Genomic DNA, 16,897 nt, shown 5'->3' with positions numbered 1-16,897 from the left:
ATTTGGACCTTCTATCGTCTAAATTACTAGCCCCGGCCAGCAACAGTATATCTCTCTATTCTTAAATTTCCATATCTATTTTTTTCTTTCTCTTTTACACGACAACTCTTAAGATATTGGAGGGTTCTGTTTACCTCATCTGAATGGCTGAATCCATGATCATGCATATTCTGCTGAACACACCAACAACACGCGCAAGCAAGAACTCTAATCTAGAGGAGGTTGTGTTGGATTGTATTAACATTTTAAATACTGCCTGAAGAAGTGGCTGATCTAGAGGAGGTTGCGTTGGATTATATTATCATTTTAAATACTGCCGCTTCCTCTGACACAGTTGCCATCTGTCAATGAACATAAGGATATGGGCTTGCATTATCTTAAGTTAGCATACTTGAACAAAATATCACCATGATAGTGCTGCTAATAACAATTAACAACCCATTGCAAGCTGTCAGAAAACACAAGACTGATAATATTCAGGCAAGTAGTCAACTGAAAAGATCCAGACAAGTTCATGCTGATATCATCTATGGAGATGCAGCATGCAGATATATCATTTTTCTTTTCTTCATAAGGAGCCTGAAGATACATTTTTTAGTATAAAGAGCCTGAAGATACTAGTCGTCAAGAAACATCAAGAAAAGTTCCAGGATTTACAAGAGATGGAAGTGTGGCTATTTGTATAGCAGAACAGCTAAGAAATATTCCTCATCCATCAGTGTTATAAAGCCTAAATATTTTGCTCCTGAATACCTAACACGGTACATCTGGATTATTCTGACATAACCGTGACCATTTTGCAGAGGACTGATGGCATTCGTATGGTAACAGCACCAAGTTCAGCTGCGTTTTCGACTCGAGCAAAACACGACGATTCTGAATTTCTGAGTGTTCATAACTTCATATACGGACGAATTAAGACGACAGTGACAGCCAGTAGAATACGCGAGACGGCAAGACGAACCATTAAGTGGACGATTTGATGGCCATATATATCCCGTCGAGCACAAAATGATGTATCATGTACGCGTTACACACAGCTTAATCAAATAGCCACTGATCTGTCGTGTACCTCAAGACTGAAGAACGACGAGTTGAGACTTGTGGTTGACCGGCCTGGCAGGTCGTCTCACGTCTCCTAGAAAAGGATTGCATTCAGCCACATGTGGTGTGTAGTCGTGTAGACAGGGTGCAGGCACCCAGAGAGCACATTTTCTAGACCCCATTCATGCATTCCCATTTCAGTAGCCGGCCACAATCTGCCAGAATTCTCATCAGCACAGCTAAACAATGTTCTCCTGAGTTCTGACCGGGCTACCCTTCAGAAACCCCTAGTGTACCTTAAGATAATTGTCGCCGCCGGCAGCAGCGGCGGCAGCGATGATTGTCGGCAGTTTGCTCTCAACGGCACAGTGACAAATGCTCGTAGCGCCCTGATCGACTTCATCGCCTCAAGGGTCGAAAGCTCGCCGAGGAAGCTCTCTGTCAAGAAGAGCAGTGACCCTTAAACGGAATCCTTCCGGAACATGACTAAGAAGGTTCTACTTGAGAACAAACCAACAAAAGGGCGAGTAGATTTAACAAGAGGCGACCTCGGAGAAATGTGACGATTCTTGTCAATTGACTGTCTAGCTAGCATCGGTGAAGAAGCAAGTGGCGGTATCACAGGTCGCTAGCCGGAAAGGGCTTAATTTGTATATGTTGGCTACCAATCCGGTATTCAGAAACAAACTGGCAAATGTCAGCGAGATCAAGGCCTCCATCAGACCATCAATGGATCTTTGGAGACTAGCAGGAGCGAAACGTTTAGAGAGCCCGTTCGGGGATCCACCATGAGATTGTTGTATCTTAAACACAACCAATAATAGGGCTGGGTACTCGCACTTGCTAGCTACCTGCAAATAGTGCGCGTAAACAGCATCTTTTTTTTTTGAGAAAGTTTCTCATCTATTCATCTTCAATTATGGCAGTACAACGAACACCAGAAATAATAAAATTTACATCCAGATCCATAGACCACCTAGCAACGCCTACAAGCACTGAAGCGAGCTGAAGGCGCGCCGCCGTCATCGCCCCTCCCTTGCCGGAGTCGGGCACAACTTGTTGTAGTAGACAGTCGGAAAGTCGTCGTGCTAAGGCCTCATAGGACCAGCGCACCAGAACAGTAACCGTCGCCGATGAAGAATAACGTAGATCAAAAGGATCCAACCCGAAGGCACACGAACCTAGACGAACAACAACCAGATCCGAGCAAATCCACCGAGGATAGATCCGCCGGAGACACAGCTCCACACGCCTACCAATGATGCTAGACGCACCATCGAAACGGGGGCTAGGCGGGGAGACCTTTATTCCATCTTCAGGGAGCCGCCGCCGTCTCGTCTTTCTGAGCAGGACACAAACCCTAACAAAACTCAAAGAAAGAAATAACAACGAAGCCCTCCCGCCGGCCCTTGCCAAGATCCACCACGCCCCCATGGCCCTGAGGCCACTGAAGACGAGACGGACCTGCGGCGACGCCGGCGAGAGACACAAACCCTAGATTTGTTTTGGAGGAGGAGGAGGAGGAGGCGGCTTACTACATTACTTCCTCTGTCTGAACATACTTGTCATTGAAATGGATGTATTTAGATGTATTTTAATTATAGATACATCCATTTTCATCCATTTTAATTACAAGTATTTTCAGACGGAGGGAGTACATGCATACGTTGTTGACGAGGCAGAGCACGAGAGTGAGGAGAGCGATCGTAAAAACAGCCAGGAAGACGCCTCAAACGAGTGAAACCGCCTAAATCCCGCCCCAGACCAGGCAGATTGGAGATTTTTGAAAAAACCGACAAGTTATGCCATTTGCTACCTTAATCTGGGCAGATTTTCATGAACTCCATCTAAATCTAAATCTAGGTAGGTTCCGGGTCGTGCCTGGCAGGATGGCCTAAGTCCGGGAGGACCTATCTCTGCACATGCAGCAGGCCGGTTCGGCCGCACGCAGACACTCGGCCCATCGTTTTTTCATTTTAGTGGAACGTATCCATATACTCACTTACTCACTCGGCCCATCTATTTCATTTGTTTACTTTTCATTATCGAGTATTTTTTTGTTTTTCCTAAAAAAGAGTATTTTTTTTGTTTTTCCTAAAAAAGAGAGTTTTTTTTGTTTTTCATTTATTCGATTTGTTAAATAATAAATCATTGTCGTTAATCTTGAATAAACATGAGCTAGAACATTTCTGCGTCATTTCACCAAAAAGAATACGAATGCACATTATTTATCTGCAAGAGATAATTTTGACTCGAATGCACATTAGCGGTCTGCGAGAGATATTTTTGACTCAGAATTGAATCATCACAGTGAATCGATCAACCTGGAAGCTAAATGTATTCATAAGGTGATTATTTTTTTCGAAAAGAGGGGACTCCCGGGCCTCTGCACTAGAACGATGCATACAACCACTTAAATAAATAAAATAGGTTCAACAAAGTCACATAGTCTTGAAACAAAATAAATGCGAACTCACATAGAGTCTCGACGCTAAAACAAGAAAAGGCCATAAAGCCACAACCGGCTGGCAAAATAAAGATAGAAAAACTAATTGTCTATCCTATTATATGACCGTCATCCAAACTGGTTGAAGATATCCCGCGCTACCATCTTCCACCGGACAGATCCAGTAACCAAACGCTCCCTGGCCTCCGTCGGAGTGAGTAAGGACCACATACGGATCAACGCCATAGCATGGAATACAACCTGCAAAAAATAAATAGTAGTTATTCTGTTAAAAGCTAAATCATTTCTGCAGTTCCAAATTGCCCATAACAATGCACAAACTCCTACACGAATATGTCTAGCTGTATCGGACTCTATCCCATCCAGCCATGTTCCAAATAACGACCCGACCGAACTCGGAGGAGTAATGTTAAAGGCAATTTGCACGGTGCGCCACAGAATTCTCACCAACGGACACTAAAAGAAGAGATGCTTAATGGTCTCGTCATGATCACAGAAACTACACCTAGTAGATCCTGTCCAATTGCGCTTAACCAAGTTGTCCTTTGTTAAAATAACCTGTTTATGGACAAACCACATAAACACTTTAATTTTCAAAGGAATTTTTACTTTCCAAACATGTTTAGAACTAGGAATGACAGTCGAGTTAATAACATCGATGTACATCGACTTAACAGTAAATTGTCCAGACCTAGCAAGTTTCCAACACAACTGATCGGGCTGATGAGCTAGCTGAACTTCCATCAGTCTACGCACCAGATGAAGCCAATCTTCCCATCTATCACCAACAAGCACCCTTCAAAATTGAATATTAAGGGGAATGGACTGCATGATCGTTGCAACTGACGCATCCAAAATGCTTGCTCATAAGCCCCTTCCAAAATGGCGAGTCAGTTGGTCTCACTGTCACCTATGACAAAGTTTTGGAATGCAGATACTTGTTGCATAGAATCTGCGTCCAAGTTGCGTCAGTCTGAGCCGAAAGCTTAAACAGCCACTTGCTAAGCAGGCATCTGTTCTTGACCTCAAGATTCTCGATACCCAAACCCCCTTGGTCCTTTGGTCGACAAATAACATCCCACTTGGCGAGTCTATACTTTCTCTTAAGTTCATCACTTTGCCAAAAGAATCTCGATCGATAGAAGTCCAGCCTTTTCCTAACCCCAACTGGAACCTCAAAGAAAGATAGTAGGAACATCGGCATACTCGTAAGCACCGAATTAATAAGAATTAATCGGCCTCCATATGACACAAGTTTGCCCTTCCAGCAAGTAAGTTTCTTTTCGAACCGATCTTCGATGCATTTCCACTCTCTGTTCGTTAGCTTATGATGGTGAATGGGTATACCTAGGTAAGTAAAAGGTAGAGCCCCTAATTCACATCCAAACAATTGCCTATAAGCCTCTTGTTCCTCCTTGGATCTATCAAAGCAGAACAACTCGCTTTTATGAAAGTTAATCTTTAACCCGGTCAATTGTTCAAATAAGCATAACACCAGCTTCATATTTCTCGCTTTTGCCAGGTCATGCTCCATAAAGATGATTGTATCATCAGCGTACTGCAGAATGAACACACCCCCATCAACTAGGTTGGGCACCAAGCCACCCATCTAACCGGCCTCCTTTGCCCTACCTATGAGAATTGCCAACATGTCAACCACAATGTTGAACAAAATAGGGGACATTGGATCTCCTTGCCTCATGCCTTTGTGTGTCTGGAAATAATGCCCTATATCATTATTTACTTTAATTCCAACACTTCCTTTTTGTGTAAAGGATTCTACCTGGCGTCGCCAAGCCTCATCAAAACCCTTCATACGTAAGGCCTGTTGAAGGAATGGCCATTTGACTTTGTCATACGCACACACACACAAAGTACTTGCTAGCCAAAGATTCTTGTTTGTTCATTTGTGACTAGTAATTAGTTATAACAGTACCATTCATCACAGTAAGCATTCCTTCTCCTTTTTGCAAATATTGATGCTCGAAACAAAAGGACATCCAGTACACTTGTTTTTGTTGTTAATGGCTACACACTTTTGTTTTTATTTCTGTTTGAACAAGCTAAATTTTGGTCAATCCAATCTATACCGAGGAAACAAGCAAGACATCTTTATCATGTCACCACTCTCGGTCAGTCGTCGGTTTGTCTTTAAGAGTTAAGACATTCCTACATGTTTTGTTGCCCCCTCTGCCAGATGCGTCGTTCAACTGATGAATTAGAAATAAGAAAACTCAAAATTTAGAGATAATCATTTGAATTTTTCTTTTTATACGAAAATAAGGCTTAGCATTTTACAAGAATTATGTTCTAAATTCGTCGTGCTAAGGTCCTGCAGTACCAACGCGCCGGAGAAGAAGCCGCTATGTTAGCTTGGTAGCACAGTAACTAGTGGATGAATTTTTTTACTCGATCTGTTTAACGGAATGGTTCATGTGATGAATGATGCATTGGACATTGGCCAGTGCTTTATCATGGTTATTCTCCTTCCTTAATTCAATCGTACTGCCAAATCAAAAGGAATCCATCCATTCCTGTGTGGGAACTGCTGTAGCAGAGAGATAAGTATTTCAACCAGCATCCGCCATATCCTGCCACTAGCAACCAGCCTCATCCAGCCTCAAGTACTAGTGTTAGAGCACCAACATAATAAGTAGGGCAGCACTACATGCCGAACTAGAAGTTACCTACTGTTTCTGAAAAATCACCAATTGACACTACAAAGGGACTATGCTCCACACCTCTTAAAGCTTCACCAACAGCTTCAGATGCACAACACGGACCAAACCCACGGTGCAGATGAAAATCCAAGATGTCAGTCGGTCCGTTTCGAAAAAAAAAGATGTCAGTCGGCGACCGGGCAACATTTCTTCACAGAATAGACTCACAATGTGCTAAGCAAAAAGTGCGTCTCCTCCAACAAGCGAACAAGTTCTGATCAAGACAAAAAGACATAATGAATTGATAGACTAAACCTGTGGTACAGTTGACTGCAGTGGATATTATACTGACAATCAATGAGATAGATACATACATAGATATGACAAATATTACTGTTGTTCTTTAATTTAACAACTATAACATTATTTTATCTGCACATGGTAACTCAATCCATTATAATTAAAATACTGCAAGTTCGGGTCAGAAAATATTAATCGGTACAACTCCTATGACTAGAGCATTTAGACATTGATTCCCACTTCAAAGATGCAACAAAATATTATCGTACCTGGTGTGCAGTGCGGACTAGACAAATTCACATAATTCAATGGATACGCGAGCCTTCAGGGGACTAGGCAAAGGAACCTTACTCACTAGAACCATAATCCATTCCGCCCGTACAATCTCTTTGTCAAGCAGAAGATACTCATCTACACGCACTTTCCATCTTAGTTTCAAAATGCCCTTGACATGTACACGGGATCCAATAGGAAGTGCAAGAACATGACTAAGAAAGGGGATTTTAACTGTTGTTTGACTAACAACACGTGTAGTAACTATCGGGACTTGACTTTTGAAAATTGTGAAGTTCACATTATACTCTTCAATAGATAAAGTAAGCTCGCCCCGGACATCCAGGGGACCATCAAGAACAAACCTGATTGTAGAACAAACCGCGTTGCTGAATGTGATGGATGAGATGTTTACTGATCCACATGGATATTAAACTACATCTAGGTTTATCCTTATAATCATCATCCAATGACATCGTTGTTTCGAATATTTTGACACGCAATTTAGAGTCTTCAGGCTCAAAAGTTGGTTCAACGGGCACATCCATCTCAATGATCCAGCGCTCCACATGAGCAGTCATGGGACGGGTCGGGCCTCTGAGAACAAGAGGACCCTGCATATATCATAAAAATATCATCAGAGAATACACCACAATAACTAAAAGAAATGATCTAGTTTATGAATAAGTATCATACAATGAAATCAGATAGGGTTTTTCTTATATGCTCTGACAACAAATGGAACGCCTTCTAATGAACCGGTCCTTGTCTCCTTCCTTGGACTTATAGACTAAGGTACCACCTTGATCATCATAAAGCACGATGGTCTTTATCAAGCACAAGTTGGTGTCTATCGAAATATTTTCAAAGAGAGTCTGGCGAGTAGGAATTGGACTTGAGGGGATAAATTTTTTAGTCATCTATTCCTCAAGCGAACTCCCAGTTAGAGTAGTGTCACTCGCGAGCATTTCTTTTACCTCACCCAAACCTGGTTTGCATGGAGAAGTCCTGTGAGACTTAACAACAGGAACATAAGCAGTTTTATTCAGGATCAGCTCTAGCAACTCCTCATATCCACCTAACACATTTTCAGAAGAACTGGCAACATGGCCAAATGAAGTTTCTCCATGTGAAGACATTGAAGAATCACGTACTAATGACAACACCTGACCCAAACCAGTTCCATGTGCAGATTCTAGAGGATCAGGTAGCAATGCCTGCACGCTTCTTCTACTGATGATTGTATGTTTCAGGTCTCTTTTTGTGATGACAAATGATTTCATTTTTCTTTGGCTGATCATAGGTTGAATCCAGTTCTTACCAACGATCAATCCTGCCAAGAGATTCAACTGCTTTTACACGGAAGGAATATAAGCATTTTTATTCAGGAGCTCCAGCAACTCCTCATATCAGTTTATGTTTGTGAATTTAAAAGCAATTTTATAAAAATAAGTAATGGTTACAACTCATTTACCCAGTTGTGCACGTAATAATGCATCTCGAAGTTATTTATAATAAACTTTTATACTTATTTATAACTCATTTTTATAATCTCAAAATCAGAGTATATATGATAACTATGCTAAATATTAATAACGGTTTTGTTTAACAAAGATGTAGTGTGCTAAGTCTGGACAGTGTTTGTAATCAAAAATACATAAATTTGTTTTCTTTTGTTACATTAAGTCCTAAACATATTTAAAATCAATCTCCCTGATTCTGAGGAAAATAAGAAACACACAATCAAATTATTTCGTAGATTTATTTTATATACTTACTTGGACATAGTGTATATATCTATGTAGGTATCTTCAAATATCCTAGTAGAGAGCGAAATCGTATGTCTCAAAAATATCTTGATATCGGCTATAGTTTATGATTAGGTTTATGTAAATAAGAAAATTCTAGAGTATATAAATATTTACAAGGAGCTTGCCACCGAATCATGTGTGCAATGACACGCACTCGCCGCCGCGTCCTCTAAAAAAGGTAGGGTTCCTTTGTCTCCAATCGGCGCCGGCGCTAGTCCTCCTCGTCTCCGGTGGCCCTAGGGTGATATGGGGCTAACCCGGTGAAGGCCAATCTTTATGATAGGAGCTGATCCCGTGATGAACACGAAGAACAAGGGGAAAACACGAGGAGAGAAATCACTCACACCAACAAGAATCGATTACACATATGCTAGATTCAAACAAAAATAGAGTCACACGATCCAAAGTCAACAAAGGAAAGATACACGTAGAAAGTTCTTCTCTGTGAGGAGGTCTTGAGGGTCTTCCCGAGACGGGGTCTTGAATCCGCTTGGGGGATCTTCTCCGAAGAGGTCGTGAACTTCGAGGAGAAGGTGTCCAAGTGGATGAACAAAGATCTCACACGATATAATGAGCTAATCCTTTGCTAACCCTAAAAAGAGAAATGTGGAGGAGTATATATAGTCTATGGGAATGAAGGGGTACATGGGCGTCGGTCCAACACGCTGTCAACACACAGGTGTCGGACGTCCGACACCTACCGGTCGTCCGACGTCTCGCGGAGGCTCGGACGTCCGGTGCGCGTCGGAATTCCGACATTTTGGTACTGATGGGCTTCGGTCGGATGTCCAGTCGGGGTCAGACGTCCGAGGCATCGGTCGTCAGGTGATCTCAATACTTCCGACGTTTTGTACTGATGTGGTGATCTCCATACGACACCCTGGGCTGCCAAACCAGTACTTGGGCCTTCTCAACAGCAGCAACGATGGCATCTTCGCCGTGAAGTTTGACAGGATCCTTAACTCCGAGTTCAATAACATCAGTGGCAACCACGTCGGCATCGATGTTGATAGCCAGGCGTCGCTCGATTCCACCGACGCCGGGTACTACGGTGATGGCACTGGGGAGTTCCTGAACCTAAGCCTGGTAAGCAGGAAGGCCATGCAAGTATGGGTGGACTACGACAGCACTGCAACGAAGATCATGGTGACCATGGCTCCCCACGGTGTGGCCAGGCCCAAGAAGCCCCTCCTAAGACCACAGTCGACCTCTCGGGTGTGTTGCAGAGCACGGCGTACGTGGGCTTCTCGTCGGTAACAGGAATCCTGTACACACGCCACTTCGTCCTCGGCTGGAACTTCGCTGGATGGACTAGCACCGGCACTGAACATCTCGACGCTGCCAGCCTTGCCACAGGTCGGGACGAACCCAAGGACTATGTCCGTATCAAGGAAAATAGGGCTGGCCTTAGCATCGGTGGCGCTGGTTTCCATTATAGGCCTCGGAATCTACATATTTGTAAGACGACGACGTCTCAAGTACTCCGAGGTGCATGAAGACTGTGAGGTCCCGTTTGGCCCGAACCGATTCTCTTACAAGGACTTGTTTCATGCGACCAAGGGGTTCAGTGACAAGAACCTCCTTGGGATGGGAGGTTTCGGAAGTGTCTATAAGGGAGTGCTTCGCAAGCCTGTTATGGAGGTCGCCCTAAAGAGAATGCCACATGATTCAAGGAGAGGAGTAAGGGAGTTCATTGCTGAGGTGGTGAGCATTGGTCGCCTTCGACACCAAAATATCACGGAATTGTTCGGCTACTGTAAGTGTAAGGGTGAACTTCTCCTGGGTTATGACTATATGAAAAATGGCAGCTTTGACAAGTACCTAAAAGTAGAAATGTCCCAGCTTTGTGTTGGTCCGTGAGGTATTCAATCATCAAAGGTGTGGCATCAAGCTTGGTGTATCTACATGAGGAATGGAAGCATGCGGTCATCCACCGAGATATAAAGCCAAGCAATGTGCTCTTGGATAGTCAGATGAATGGGCAGTTAGGTGATTTTGGTCTTGCAAGGATATATGACCATGAAACCACCGTTCCATACACCCATGTGCCTGGTACCATTGGATATCTGGCACCAGAACTTGCGCGCACGGGGAGGCTAACGACCTTCACCGACGTATACACATTTGGCATGTTTCTCCTGGAGGTCACATGTGGTCGTAAGCTAATCTTCACCGATGAGCAAAATAATCAGTTATTGTTGGTAGAGTGGGTGCTTGAGCACCATCGGGGTGGCTCAATCCTCGACAGGTAGATCCACGTCTCCAAGCGGAATTCAACATGGAGGAGGTAACCATCATGCTAAAACTTGGTTTGATAGGCACGTACCCATTGCCCAATGTGCGGCCTATCATGCGAAAGGTCATGCAATACCTCATCCACAATCAATCGCCCCCTGATTCATCGCCGGCCTACATAAGCTACATGTCCCTAATGCAAAACGAAGGATTTAATTCACACAACATGAACACAGCATATTGTGAGGCCGCAATGAGTGTTGCCACTATATCTTCAGCAACAATTTTGCAGGACGGAAGATGAAGCGTGTATGCATTTGATCTCTCTCTCTCTCTCTCTCTCTCACACACACACACACACACGCGCGCGCGCGCACACACACGCCCCTTGTAATCAACTCAGGACCTCAACTACATCATTTTCGTTGTCACCATATGATCCCAATTAGCCTGAGGAGCTCTAGTACTATTGTATGAATTCGACGTTTCATAGTGGACTGGATTATGAGCTATATTGGTGCAGTTATATTACACACTTGAAGCACTCCCTCGTCTACTTTTTCCTCGATAAAATGTCTATCTATCTCATATATTTAGTTCTGTGATGATTGACTAGATTATTCACTATATTTATGGTAGCTTAATTTTCACAGTAAAAGGTGTACCACTAAATAAATGTAGTTCTGTTAATTAAAAATTCACCCACAACAATTCACATCCTATATACCTAAGAGATTCATCCCCACTAACATATTTATCTAAACATGCAGCCTATCCACCTAAGCAGCCTGCCACATCAGCAAATTAAACTTTTTTCCAAGAAAAGAACTGTTATTTTCATATTTTCCCTAAGAAATAATCAGCTCCACGACACCATTGGTCTCCTCAAGTTATTTTTCCCACGACACGGTTGATCTCCTCTGTTTATTGCCCTCTCTCTTCCGGGCTTCTCGGTTGCACTCACACCAAAAAATCCAAACGCATGCCGTGGTGGCGGAAGGTCTTCTTCCGAGCGGGCCGTTCTTCTTCTCTCATTGCCTCTATCCATCTCTCTACATACTCCGCTGCTACCGAAGCTTTCAAGGGCTGCCGCCACTAGAGATTTGTGTGTTCTTGCCAACCTTGATCCCCATGGTCGCCACCGTCGTCAGCTCCGTTGGCCCAAATCCCGTGCCCAGGTATCGTCCCGGATGCCGAAATCAGATGTGCTGCCGCCGGGAGTGGGCCGTCCTCCTCCGACATCACCTGGATTAGAGGTTGGGACTCTCCCTCCCTCTCAGTCTCTTCAGATCTGCGGCTATTTATTTAGTTAGCTTGGTTGGAAGTTCTGATTTGTGCGTGCTAGGAAGGTCTTTTCTGTCCCAATCGTCTCCTCTGTGGTAGCAAGTCTGTATGTTAAATTAGTACGAACAACTACAATCCTGTTTCCTACCATCTACTACGCTCATTTTTTTACGGAAATGTTAACACCCACACGTGTAGGTGTTCACCATCTTGACCACATGCATCCATCACCGTCCAGTACTTTATGTACGAATCTTGGCACAATCTGGTCGATTTTTTGTGCCACGTAGGACAAGGCGCGTGTGTGGTCTGTGACACAGTTCGCCCGCACGTTGGTTGCCCTCCCGCGGTCAGCGGTTGCCACTCGGGGGCGTGCGATGGAACTTCTATGCGCCCGCACGCCACGCGCCGACCGTGATTGATGTCAAACACGTCGCGCACTTCGCCCCCTCCCCCACACGGTTCCATTTCCTCATTCCCGCAGTCACTCGCACAACCCACTTCGCATTTCAAACCATTGGGGGAGAAGACGAGGGGAGAAGGCGACGGCGGAGGCGGAAGAGTCGACGGTGTTCGCGGTCGTCGGTGGTGCTCGCCGGACCGGAGCGGCTTCGCCGGAGCGCCTACAGATTGAAGGGAATGCTCGCTCCCACTCTCACAATCCTTGCCTGCATTTCCCCCCCTTCCCTCCCCGTTCGATGCTTCGCTCGAGATTCAGGCGATTTGGTGATGCGTCAGTGTTCCCGCCGGCGGCGGAGTCTTGTGCTTGTCGTTTTCGGTGGCACTGGGCAGTTTCGTCGCCGCCGCGGCGGCGGTCTCGCCGGTGTGGTTTTGCCTGTCCGGAGACACACACTGGTTGTGCCTTGGGATTGGGCCGTTGTTTTCTGGTCTGTTAGTTGCGCATTGCTTTGAATTAGTATTTGTGATCAGTTCGGGGAGAATTTTGAGGTTGAATTTCAAGTGATTATAGTTGCCATTGAACCCTAGATCTAGTTTAGTTGTTTTTGAAACTGCAGTATGATGGCAAACATGGTAGCTTGAGTAACTATCATGAGTGTATGGCAACTAACTTTCTGAATGGCTGTGATAGTTGCCACAAACATGCTTTTCTATGCGGCAACTAATTTATTGAATGACTGTGATAGTTACCACAAACATGCTTTCCCATGCGGCAACTAATTTATTGAATGACTGTGATAGTTGCCACAAACATGATTTTCCATGTGGCAACTAATTTCCTGAATTACTGTGATAGTAGCCACAAACATGCTTCTCATTTGTGGAAACTAATTTTCCTGAATGATTGTGATAGTTGCCACACTGTATGTATGGTAAAGTGTAGTTAATCGGTAGTCACTGTAGTTTCAGCAACGAATTGCACTGGATGGCAACTAATCTGCACATCAACTATGTCTGTTGCCACATGGATAGTATATTCTTGTGGTAAATAGAATGTGAACACACCGTGTCTGTTGCCATATTGTAGACAGGATAATGTGGTAAATTGGCTGCATAACATGGCAACTAATTTGCAAATCAATTGTGTCAGATGCTATACATATGATTTTCATGTGGGAAGTATTTTGTCTGACCACAACATGTCTATTGCCATGTTTCAGTCAGTATAATGTGGCAAATTCATTGTACGGCAGACGCAATTTCGTGTTTTGCCATGATGACTTGCGATATCTGAACACACTGTGGCAATTTTCTGGTTCTTCATTATATATTTTTCATCGCTTTTCTGTATTATGTGTTGCATTTTAACATGGCAATTTCAACCTAGCACATTTTTTACCGCTGAACACATGGCAATTCATTGGTGTATTTAGGACAGGGTGTGAGCTGCCACATCTTAGGTTTTGTGCAGTGGATGATTTTGTGACTTTCAATGAGTACTATCTTGTGCTAACATGGCAACTTCAATATTTTGTTTTCAAGTGCATTTACGATCTGTACACTTTTTTCAAATGTAACCAATGTGCTTAATTGCCACATTTATGTTTTCGACAATCGTAGGGGGGGTGCGTGCATGTTCATGTGATATTTTGCATTCACTAGTTGACATTTTCTGTTATGTGGCAACTGCTACTTCCTGCATTCCGTTTTCATTTTCCACCGTGATAATTTGGTCTGTTCCTACCTCAGCAGAATGCCTCACGTTCATCATCAAAACGATGATGATGATTTTATGGATCCACCACAGCAGAATCGGGCAACTGGACGGAGAAAAGAGAGCGATGAGGTAACTGTCCACACACCCCTCCTCCTCCTACATATGTTATTGGTTGCCACCTCGAGCTTTGTAGTCATCTGTCATGAACTAAAATTTCATGACAGTGCAGAACATGGCAACAACTGATCACCTTTTGTCTGTTTTTTGCAGAAGAAGAAACGTATTCGCAACAGAGCCGCCCAAGAACGACTGACTACATTGACTGACAGATTTACCGACGATCAGAAGGGAGCTGCTGCTGAGATGGGTATGCAGGCTCTGATGAATGTCCGGTGCACGAATCTTGTCAACCCTGTATGCGACTGGCTTGGTGAGATTTACGACCCTGCCTCCAGGAAATTTGTGATTCCGGGACGTGGAAAACTACCGTTGAACGAGGAATTCGTGTTCTGCACTTTGGGTGTGCCTCGTGGACATATCAAAGTCCCGTACGAGGTCAATAACGAGATTGAGGAAGCGCTGTTCCCCCGTTTGTTTCCTGGGTTGGAATCCATGCCGAACACGTCTGTACTGGCAGATTCGCTGCAGGCCATGAAAACCCATGGAGATGTTTTTAAGATGAAGCTACTCATGTACCTCATCTCAGCTGTTTTCGCCCTGACCACTTCTCTTCGCCCAAGCAACAAATGCTTCCCCATCCTGGTGAATAATCCATATTTACTACTTTATTTCCCTTCAATCTTTTGGCTCCGATGTCATGTGTAAACTAGTCACTACCAGTGTTTTTTGATGTTTTTTCCATTCGATTTCTGATGCGGCAACTCATTGTCCTGAAATTTTGTGCGGTGCAGGCAAAACTGAAAGACGTGAAGAACATGAATTGGTGTAAGTTTATAGCCGACTTCCTGCACGATGCATTCTCAAGCAAGATGTACCAAAAGGGTTGTCGACTGCATTTAATGGTATTTTTTTACCAGTCTTTTCTGTGAACACTCTTTTGTAACACCCTTTTATTCATGCATGGCAACCTGATCATAACAAAGATGGCAACTGCCATAATGACAATATGGCAACTGCCGTCATACTATGATGGCAACTGCCATCATACTATGATGGCAACTGCCGTCATACTATGATGGCAACTGCCATCATGACAATATGGCAACTGCCATCACACTATGATGGCAATTAGCACATATAGATGGCAACTTCTTCTTTTTCTCTTTTTTTCATGCACTTCAACTTGATGATTGCAGGAACATGTATTATCCTGTTTTTTTTCACAAAATACCATGATGGCAACTGATATTTCTTTCTTTTTAAAATGGTTGTACATCAGCTCATGTACGTCGACTGTCTTGATCTGTCCATCATGGATTTCACTGGGACAGGAGGCGCCCGCTGCCTACACACAAGTTTGTTGTTTCTGCGTGGACTATTGATGATGTCAAGGCTGTGCTTGCTGCAGACAGGGTAACTGATACCAAATATGGAAAACTGCAGTTTTGTCCTGGTTTCTTTCTCTACATGGCATTCTTTACAAATTTTTGCGGCATAACATATGAAAAATCGTGATGTGGCAACCGTCTGTGGTTAACAAGAGATGACTACCTTTGTTATCCATGGCTGTCTGCTACGGTATCCATGTCTCACTCCACATGCCAACTCTGTCATTCGTGCTGAAACTTATATTCACGTCTTTTTTTTTCTTTTTGTAGTTTTTGCAATACATGAACATTTAGTCAGTGTTAATCATTCTCTCTTTTACATCCTAGCTATTTTTTTGGTTATTTCTAGCTGAAGGCCAAGCATGCTATAGACTACAGCATGTTTGGGGGGCCTCAGAACTTTGGAAAGTGGATGGACATGCACTCAGCTCCGTCTTGCCCTACTGAGGTAATCAAAGATATACACCTATGGCTGCATTGGATTATTTTTTTGATCTCGTGCAAGTGACTGTAACATGGTTGGTTATTGTTGCTTCTTCGTTTTGTTCATAAGCGAGGGCACCTGTTGAGCATCTAATTGGGCAGTTTGCATCCGGAATGACCGGCTTGCTCGAGAAGTTGGTTGAGGGTTGGACGTCCCTTAACGGCTCTGACAGCGACGCGGTCGCGAGGCAGTTCACTACATTTGTTCCAGAACGGTCACATCGGCCAACTGGTTGTCGTGGCCGGTATGACTACAACAGTTCCGAAGAGCCTGCCGACACACAAGATCAACTATATGGAGATGCTGGTCTCAACAAGGAGGACGAAGATGACATGGAGAACGTGCAAGCCGACAGCGATGACGATGAACATGGCGAAGTTCGTGCAGGTGGTAAGAAGGGCAAGGATGCACCAGATGTCCCCCCACTGGACAAAGTCAAAGAACATACGACTGCGAGAGGCGAGCGGGTGTTGCCCTCAAAGAGGGGGAGGGATCGAGAGGATGATGGGCAGGGTTCCCCTGGCAAGAGGTCTAGGAGCGATCCCGTAGCTGCTAGGAGGAGGTTCGACTTTTTTGTTTAGTGTATTGTGTTGTCTATATTTTTTGAATCAGAATTACCCCTTTTTCGCATTTTGCTTTTGCTAAGTGCGACAATGAGATTGCTATCTGACAGTTGCCACCTTTTTGCATCCATCTTACACGTGCAGTGAGGTGA

The 16,897-nt window shown here is 44.0% G+C and overlaps 1 pseudogene; it reads left to right on the top strand.

Moving 5' to 3' along the window:
* The first annotated feature begins 9,200 nt into the window (after positions 1-9,200).
* Positions 9,201-11,094, top strand: LOC123038980 (L-type lectin-domain containing receptor kinase SIT2-like; annotated as a pseudogene).
* The last annotated feature ends 5,803 nt before the right edge of the window (positions 11,095-16,897 follow it).

This window comes from Triticum aestivum, chromosome 2B (genome assembly GCF_018294505.1).
Source record: "Triticum aestivum cultivar Chinese Spring chromosome 2B, IWGSC CS RefSeq v2.1, whole genome shotgun sequence".
In the NCBI taxonomy this organism is placed as follows: domain Eukaryota; kingdom Viridiplantae; phylum Streptophyta; class Magnoliopsida; order Poales; family Poaceae; genus Triticum; species Triticum aestivum.
The sequence above is the reverse complement of the archived record's forward strand: the minus strand, read 5'-3'. Positions and strand labels throughout refer to the sequence as shown.